The sequence below is a fragment of the Saccostrea cucullata genome, unplaced genomic scaffold, assembly GCF_032062105.1.
Source record: "Saccostrea cucullata isolate Sc308-1 unplaced genomic scaffold, CSIRO_AGI_Scuc_v1 ctg1612, whole genome shotgun sequence".
In the NCBI taxonomy this organism is placed as follows: Eukaryota; Metazoa; Mollusca; class Bivalvia; order Ostreida; family Ostreidae; genus Saccostrea; species Saccostrea cuccullata.
Genome location: NW_026921433.1, coordinates 54,856 through 65,198, shown reverse-complemented (window position 1 = coordinate 65,198; position 10,343 = coordinate 54,856). Strand labels below are relative to the sequence as shown.

The window sequence follows — 10,343 nt, the reverse complement described above, 5'->3', positions numbered from 1 at the left end:
ACATGGATCACTTGTTTATGTATTAGTATATATCATTAAAAATAATTATCAGGAATTTAATTAGCTTAAATTAACTGGTTTTAATTTCTCTTCAGTAGATAATTGTTTAGCGTGGTATAAATTGGTAGGAGTAATTAGTGTAGACTTTGGTAAAAGTTAAATTAATCAAAAACAAATTTTAATTACTTTTTGGATTATACTCTTTGAACATATATTCTGTAAACTTTTAAAAAATATATATGTAATTACTTTGCATTTACGGAATTCTACGTGAAATTTTATTCCAAAATAATGACATAAAAATGCACTAATTGACAGGAGAGTGAAATATATATTTTATAAATGATTAATGTATTTATTTTATCGAATATTGGAATAAATTCGAATACTCCTATCGAATATTCGAATATCATTTATAGGCAATTTTTCACATCACTAATAAGAAGAAGTATGCGATAATTTACAAACTAATAATATCCTAATTGGTTCTGTGTTTTAAGGACAGATGGTACGAACAAAAAATGGATGTCTGGCTCGATATATATTTTTTTGGCCTGATATCAATGCAAATGAAACAAATGAACATTTTCTAGAATATAAAGAAATTGTTAACCCTCTGGATCTGTGATGTTCAAATTCTGCCCTTCGGAAAACATCCTAATTAATCTTTACAAAGAAACCCACTTCAATTCCCATTTTCGTGAAATTTTGAATCAAAAAAATAAAAACTACGCTGTGAAACTTATTCATTTACTCATTTGAACAAAACAGGAGGTGTAAATTTTCAAATTTTTTGACATAAGTTTGTTTGCATCATTTGTCCTTAAGCTGACAGTATTATTGATAAAAATTGAACTATCCGAACGATTCGTGTAAATGTATGTACCCGGTATACCAAAAAATCTACAGCATTAAACTGATTAAGTCTGTGCAGTGTTATGAATGTAACTGTAAACTGTGGAATTTACACATTCTGTGAGAAATATAATCAATATACTCGTTTATATGTAACATGCACATCTTTTTTGAACGGAAACATAATCGATCATTTTTGGATCATTTTGGACAAAGTCAAAATTAAAACTTATCGATTAAATATAGTGTATTCGCATTATCATAACTTCGATCCTGGGGGTCATGCATTGTTGTCAGTCTCTACAAAAGATACAATAGACAATAGTAATTTCTGTACAAACGAATACCAAAAAAAAAGTTATTTTAATTTAATTTGTTAAAAACTTTTTTTTTAACCTTTATGTAATTATTTTAAAAAAACTTATAGTTAAGGTCAAAAATGATAATTTCATTTTATTATTATGATAATCAACATCCAAATGCTATTCTGAAATATGTAATAATAAAATTAATTTGATCTTTGTAGGTAATTTCTGGTAGACGTTACATGTACATGTACCAGTTATTTGTTAATACCGGAAGCAACTATGTCTATCTTTCCTTCAAAAGTTGGTCATATCGGTAAATATTCATTTATATTATGTTTGTTCATTATATATGTATATTATGTTGGCGTCTGCAAATAAATACCCAAATTTTGATAACTCGAAATAGGTGATATTCTCTTTGAATAACATTGTTATTAAAATACGTGGTCATAGATCTTTCATAAGTCTTAACAAAAGTAGCATTTAGAAATAATACAGTACAATGAGTCAAATTATTCAAGACCGTCGAGTGTTCCCTCCTAAAGGGTACAGTTCCAATTAAGAGATATTTCTTTTCTTCTTGTTCTATACAAACAAAGATATTGTCAAGGCCAAAAAGAAATAAGATATACTTAACCTAGCTTATCAATTATCTTGTCAACTGATTCCCATCTATTTAAACATAATTTAAAGGGAAAAATTAGGTGTTTACTAATATATATTGAATCAATTATATGTTTACACATATTAAAGTATGTGCGCTTAAAACCAACATTTATTTAATAATTGTATCATAGTGGCATCGATCTTATCGTGATGAGTATTCTCAGAACAATTGTTTATCTCAAGAAAAAAAAATTCAATGCATTTGTTTTAAAATAAAGGTCAAGTTCATAGGAGCGAATATTAAGGGAACAAGTAACGCTGAATTTTGCCTGGGTGGAAATTTGACCCGAGGGGAGGGGGGTCGGGTCGTTTATTTTTCAACATTTATTATTCCTACTAATTCAGGATCTCCTTGCAACAGAGTTTAAGGGGATATGGATATAGGAAATCATCTTACTCGCGAATTAACAAGTTTTTATACTTCTAAATAATATAAAAAGACCGTCATATTGTGATGGAAAGTTATTTATGCCTCCTATGAGAAATATCAGCCTGAAAGTGCAGTGAAAAATAACCAAACACAGATATGCAGTTTTGTCGAATATGTCATTTTATTCAATGACATATAGTAAAATGTATAACAAATCATTAAGGGGGATCATCTAATATTAAACAATACAGGTTACATGTACACAGGTGAAAGGTACAAGTGTGATCCCCCTGAGACTGACTAGAAATTTACATGCAGTGAACATATCAGAGTACATGTAAATATGCATAAAATATAACATAAATGAGTAAATCCTTGGAGGCGTCCAAACAATTGCGCCACAAGCCCTCACGCAGTGTCACGCAGTGAGGGGTTGACGCCAAACAAGGAGAAAAATCAAAAGAAAACATTTTTATAAAAATAGTAGAAATACTGAAATTTACAGCATTTTTTGAAGTATTTTTTTTAAATATATAAAACAACATTGAAGTTGAAGTTCATATGATATCACATACATTTTAGACTAGGGTTCTTGACAAATAACAAGTACTGATGCAACAAAGACATTAACATTCACCTGTTAGCTGTTAAATTGTGGATCAAGAGAAGCCAAAATCACTGCAAGGAATGTTTAGTATATATGTAAAATTAGGTAGGTCTTCATCCAACCTCAAGACAATGCAGGCAGAGTTTTTAACATACAATTTACATGAGCAGCTATCCGCTGAATTCATGTATCTTGAACTAAGACTATGCAAGCAGATTTTAACACACAATTTACATGAGCAGCAATGCGCTGAAGCCATGTATCTCAACTCAAGACTATGCAAGCCAGATTTTATTATACAATTTACATGAGCAGCTATCCGCTGAACTAATGTATCTTAACTCAAGACTATGCAAGCAGATTTTGAAGCACAATTTACATAAGCAGCTCTCTGCTGAACTATGTATCTTAACTCAAGTCTATGCGGGCAGATTTCAACATACAATTTAAATGAGTAGCCGTCATCTTACATGTAGCTCAAAGACTATGCAGGCAAGTTTCAATGCTGAACTCATTGATATTAGTAAGCCGATTATGAAGACATTAAAATTGAGCTGAGTTATACCGAGTTGATGACTATAGAGGATGTACATTGTGGCATATTTGATAAACACTTTACTGGACTAATGACCAGATTTACAAAATTAATGATAGAACAATTAATGTTACATAAGAAGCTAATACATTGCCAAATCTTATTTTACACATTAAATGAATGACAGGTGCTGACTACTCTATACAGTGAAACTCGTTTAGTACGAACACGGATAATGCGAATTCACGGATATAGCGAATTCAATTTGGATCCCCAGCTGTATAAATTTAATAAATTTCTTGTACGGTTATTACGAATTACGGATAAAGCGAAGTAACTTCATGCGTCCCAACGACTTCGTTATAACCGATTTTTACTGTATATGATGTTCCTTGGCAGTACATGTTGGAGAAAATGATATTTGCCATTCAACACAGATATCAACATAGAATCTATAAGAGGAGCTTGAGCATTTAAAGTGTGTAGCTTGCCCTTCCTGATGGTGTGGGTTTCAATCTTTGGTGGCATCATTTTCCAACAGTTTACTTTGAAGCTGACATCATGTCCAGAATACTGTATAGGGGATTAATTTCACGGTTTTAATTTTCACGTTTTCTCCTCGTCTGACACAGTCGCGGTTTCTTGAACTCGCAGAATTGGTACATGTATATAATAAACGTGACTTCCCTTGTCTTTATTCCACAAACAACAGGGTCTAAATTTCTTGAATGACCTTGTTGATCGCTTGATCATATATCCGCATTTAGGTTCCATTTGAGAGTACTGTTTCAGCATTTTTATTTTTGGGACCAAGATTTTCCATGACACTGTGGTTAGGTCATTGGGGGCATTTGTTCCTTTAAGATTTTTGTTGAACCATTTTGCAGCTGGGATGACATTCCAATAATGCATAATTTCCGCCATCTGAAATTTGTAGGGTACATTGCCTCTCCATTATGTGCCTTGGTTGGTACTGAGGTTAGGTGTTGATCCCTTTATAGTTCAGGTTGGCCCTTGGCATCGATGTACTGATTGAGCTTTTCAGAACAGTCTTGATGACATGCTACATGTACAGCATGAAAAGAATTATTGAAATATCTATTTAAGTTTCTCATAATACTGAAAGTTCTTTCCTCATCAAATTGAAATATGAAATAAAATGTTTCTACTGATATAATTAACATTATACTAAATGTTTCCACAAACACTATGAAACATTATACTGAATGTTTCCAAAATCCTTTTGAAACTATATACTGAATGTTTCCACAAAACCATTGAAACATTCACTAAATGTTTCCATAAAAAAATTTGAAACATTATACTGAATGTTTGTACAACAAACTTTAAACATTATACCAAACTATGAAACATTATACTGAATGTTTCCACAAACACTAATACGTGACTATGAAACATTATACCGAATGTTTCCACAAAACCTTTGAAACATTATACTGAATGTTTCCATAAAAAGTTTGAAACATTATACTGTATGTGTCTGAAACAAGCCTTAAATATTATACCGAATGCTTCCACAAACACTATGAAACATTATATTGAATGTTTCGACAAAACCTTTGAAACATTATACTGAATGTTTCCTCAAAGACTTGAAACATTATACTGAATGTTTCCTCAAAGACTTGAAACATTATACTTAATGTTTACTCAAAGACTTGAAACATTATACTGAATGTTTCCACAAAACCTTTGAAACATTATACAGAATGTATCCATAAAACATTTGAAACATTATACTGAATGTTTTCACAAAACCTTTGAAACATTATACTGAATGTCTCCACAAAACTTTGAAACATCAAACTGCATGTTTCCATCAAAACTTGAAACATTATACTTAATGCTTCCACAAAACCTTTGAAACATTATACTGAATGTTTCCATAAAAAGTTTGAAACATTATACTGAATGTTTTCACAAAACCTTTGAAACATTATATTTAATGTTTCCACAAAACTTTGAAACATTATATTGAATGTTTAAACAAAGACTTGAAACCTTATACTGAATGTTTCCACAAAAACCTTTGAAACGTTATACTGAGTGTTTCCAAAAAACCTTCGAAATATTATACTGAATGTTTCCATAAAAACTTGAATTCAAACATTATACGAACTGTTTCAACATAAACTTTGACACATTGTACTGAATGTTTCCACAAACACTAATACATGACTATGAAACATGATACTGAATATTTTTCACAAAAACTTTGAAACATTCTATTAAATGTTTCGAAAACAAACTTGAAACTTTATACTGAATGCTTTCACATTACATTTGAAACAATATACTGAATTTTTCCACAAAAAATCAAAAACATTATACTGAATGTTTCCACAAAAACTCGAAACATTATACTGAATGTTTCCAAAACAAACTTGACAAAATAAACTGAATGTTTTAACTTCAACTTTGAAACTTTATACTGAATGCTTCCACAAAAACTTGAAACATTAAACTAAATGCTTACACAAAAAAACTTGAAACATTATACTGAATGTTTCCACAAAAACTTGAATCATTGTACTTAATAGCCATTCTCTGTAACCACTTAAACTTCGTTGCCACGCATGGTCACCGATTTTGATGAAACTTCACCCATGCTTAGTACTTGACACCAGAAACAAATATCAAACAAAATTTCGTTGCTAAGTGTCTCGGTTGCTATGGCAACAGCCGGAAAAGTTTGAAAAATCGAGATTTTCAGCCACTTTAAATCTTGAATGTGGCTTAATAAAAACTAAAAAAAGCAAACAAAACATTCTCACAAAAACATGACACCTTGATGTCACTTATACTGTAAAGAAACTGTTTAGAATATATCTCTAAGTAGGTGGTAACCAAGGGTACATTTGGAATACATTTAAAATGCTGAAATATGCTGAAAAACACTCCGTATTCACTAATGGTAGGTGTTACATGCTCAAACTCAATCAACAACTTAAGAAAAACAATGAAAATGTTTGACCTTAAGTATATAAGTACAAGCAATATTATTCTATAAATAACTTTTATGGTTGCCATGGTTAACACAGTGTAACCATGCAAAACCAGTAACTAAGATTGGGTTAACGCTACTGTCTTGAGGAAAAACATGAAAATTCAAGACTGGCAAATATGCATCCTTAGGACCTTGCAACACGAAAACCATAAGAAAAACTGGGTATAATTGCTACTTTGAAATGTTACCATGGAAACAAAGTACCAGTACTTAAAAGTGAATTATATTTCGCTGCATTAAGAATTCAATTGCCATATAATCAAGAAACAAATAAAAGGACTCAGCTTGAATAGTACTTATCTGTTAGAACTGAAGTTGAATATCATATATTGATAAAATTTGATGAAGAAAACAACACTGTTGCTATGGTTACCAAGAAGGGAAAGTGTTCGATTTTTGTGAACTTTATATCAATATAAACCCTGTGTGCCAACTTCTTGCATCCACTTAGAGATTCGATGATAGTCAAAATTGAAAGTCAGGTTAGCTGTTAATAAATATCAATTATAAAAGTTTTGGGAATCTACTTTTAAGGGTACGTATCCAAGGAAAGAAAATATTTTTCAGGTTTTTAAGCATATATTTTCTGCTTATTTCCATAGCAAGGCTCTATTTAAAGAATCTAATCTGAATTTTTTTCAAATGGGAAAACTAGGAGCACACCAACATCTTTAAAAATTGATCATTAGTTATGAGAAAATGTGCTTTTTTAAAAGATAGGATCAGATTTAAATATACAGAGTGTTACTTTGAAGGCTCTATGTGATATAAAAACCTTGACAACCATTGCCAACCAAAATGAAATATCATATTTTATTCTTGGTATATGTTTCAAGGCTCTTTTTTCCATTATTTGGTCACATTTCATCCTATAATTGCTTTTTATTTTTACGTGTATGACTTGATAAAATTCAATGAATATTTTTTTTTACTTTTCAATACTTTGTTACCATAGTAACGTATGTAATAGTTGATTTACCAAACATTTTATCATGCATTTGAGACATCTGACCTTCAACTTTTGGAAACAGTCATTGCCAATTGTTTGCTTTACCGCAAACTTTAACTATGGGGCTCTAAACATGTCAAAAAATGCCATTTTTCGAACTTTAAAACACGTTGCCATGGTAACTATAAAACATAGCAACCAATTTTTACCTGATTTCAGTTAAGGGTATCAATGACTTTTATCATAGAGAGTTTGGAGAAATTCTGAGACTATGCGTGCCACAGCTCCTATATAAAATTTCAAATCATTACAGAGAATGGCTCTTAATGTTTCCACAAAACTTGAAATATCATAATGAACGTTTTGACACAAACTTTGAAACATTATACTGAATGTTTAAGACAAAAACTTTGAAATATTATTTACAATGAATGTTGTCACAAAGACAATGAAGCATACTGAATGTATCTTCAAAAACTTTAAAAATTATACTGAATGTTTGCACAAAAACAATGGTACATTGAACTGAATGTGTTCCCAAAGTTTTGATATAAAATAATTACTTTCCAGGAAAACTTTTAATCATTACACTGAATGTTTCCATCAAAACCTTAAACATTCACAAAAAACAAAACAAAACTAATCGAAATTATACTGAATGTTTCCACCAATATTGCAACAATATATTGAATGTTTTCACAGGTATCTTGAACATGTTCTTTATGTTCATACTAAAAAGAAACGATATATTGAATGTTGCAAAACCCACTAATAAGGATTTTGCTGAACATAAAAATACATTTTAAAATTGCCGAGTCTTCCTTATAGGGATAATAATGCCCCTTAAGAATTATATGTAAGGCAGCTAGTAAATAAACTTAACATGTCTTCAGATATATGGCAATTACCAAATGTTCCCTGTTTCTAATGCTACAAAAAATGATTATCAACTTCATTGATATCTTCACATCATTAGAGAAACTGTGTTAAACATTCTTTAAATTGTTAACTGGATATGCAAAGTATTGTAAGGAGCAGTACACAACTTTTTATATAGCTCTGAGCTGAGCATAATTTAATTAAGGCTATATAAAAATAATAATATAGAACATAAAATAGTGTACTGGTCTTATTTCTTTGAAAAGATGATAAAATGCACATGCAAAAGAACATTCCTCATAGGCTGGACAGAGAATGAAGTTTACTGCAGGTGGACTCCATCCAAAGCCAGGATCAGAGAGGATAGGAGAGACTCCCCGAGAACCCCCTGGTGAGGCCAGAGTACAATCCACGATACTGCAGCTGACATCCCGTGGTGACCCAGTTGACCTTGAACACAGATTCATTAAAAAAAACCATACAAACATGTGTAGATCAGCGGACAGGTTAATTGAGCGATAACCCCTTTGACACATTAAGTGTAGATAATCTATTGCACTCTGTTTATTTTATTTTCTCAGATTTGCATACTGAATAATGCAGAAGATTGAAATGCATTCAAATCACAATGACACAACATATATTTCCCATAAGTTAAAAAAAAAACGAATGTTCTAATGATGGAACGATTATAAATGGCACACTGTACAGAAATGTCTAATTCAGTAATTATCATAGATAGGCCTATACCATCTGAGAAAGTTTCATCTGCTGAAATGATTCAACACGTGCATGTGTTTGTAAACAAGCAAATATTTCAAGTGTAAACAATAATTCGCTAAACCAACCAGGATACCATAAATTATGCGTAAACGGGTTCCACGATCAGGCAAGTTATTAACTCCAGAAATGTAAACAGGATGGATAAAATTGCAGAATCAAACAGTCATATAAAATTCACAGTTTTGATGCAGCTGCAGAATATTCAAATGGAACAATGAGTGAATGACTGTAAATGCAAGTAGATTAAGTACGCAAGTGAGATTTCATTCGCCGAGACAACTGATAATTCTCTCCATGAAAAGGGGGTATCATAATCGGGGAAACGATACAGGTTAAATAATTAAATGGAAAACAGTTTCGACATAAATACTATTATTTCCATAATATGTATTTACTGAACATCAGAAAGACAAATCATAAGGAGAACCCAAGAAGTGTAACAGGTACATATGGTAAATAAATATAAATTATGAAAATGATTTGCCCTGTTGCACCGCAAGTTAGCCTGTATTTTATAAAGGCATGCAGCTTAACCAAAATGACGTATGAATAAAATAATGATTTAAAAGCTGCTCCAAATATGTAAACGTTAAAACATTATTTGTTTTGTTATAATGACCAAAACAATACTGCCCTTAATTGACGGGAATGCACAAACACTGCATTCCTAGAACTTCTCCAGTGCATGGGCGAAAGCGGTCCCCGTGTTTCAAATTCTTCATAGGGGGTTGTCGAAGTGAACAGCAACTGCCAAAACACCATCTGTGCCTCCACCGAAATAGGTTCCCGGATACGAGGATAGTTTCCACGGCATAAAATTGATAAATTACAGGCACCGATGATTCTCCCCTAAGAAGTTGACCAATAATTGATCTTAGACCACATGTACACAGGTCCCTTTTTGCATAAACATTTTTTTTTTCTTCAATACACTGCCAGGCTAACAAAAATGGCGCAACAAAATCAAGGATTTTGATTGGATAACTCTGTCAAGCAAAATGAGGTGCGATTTCGCAATGAAAGGTTCTATGATAATTGCGCTGCGATAAGGGCGCATATCCTGCAGACTGCGCAGGGATATGCAGAATTATCCTTAGGTGTAAAATATAATATATTTCTCATAGCGGCATAAATTGAATTATCTGTGATAATATTGTTTTTGAATGAGTAAACAAGCTTGAACTCCTTTTTGTCGCATTTCTCGTTCTTGTTATGCATTAATGTACACATTGTTTTGAAATGCTTAGATATATGTACGATAAACTTGTAATTGATCAAGTAAACAGTATGCGAGCCAAGGAACTTTGATATTTTAAAACTGTATTTGAAAATGTTAATTATGCAACCTTTTCCAACTACATGT

At 31.5% G+C, this 10,343-nt stretch overlaps 1 long non-coding RNA gene across 1 annotated transcript; it reads right to left on the bottom strand.

Moving 5' to 3' along the window:
- Positions 1-8,090: 8,090 nt before the first annotated feature.
- On the bottom strand, positions 8,091-10,134 carry LOC134259951 (uncharacterized). The gene is made up of 2 exons (XR_009990435.1): positions 9,892-10,134; positions 8,091-8,871 (listed from the first exon to the last, which is right to left on the bottom strand). It is a non-coding gene; the product is annotated as an uncharacterized LOC134259951 (long non-coding RNA).
- Between the last annotated feature and the right edge of the window lie 209 nt (positions 10,135-10,343).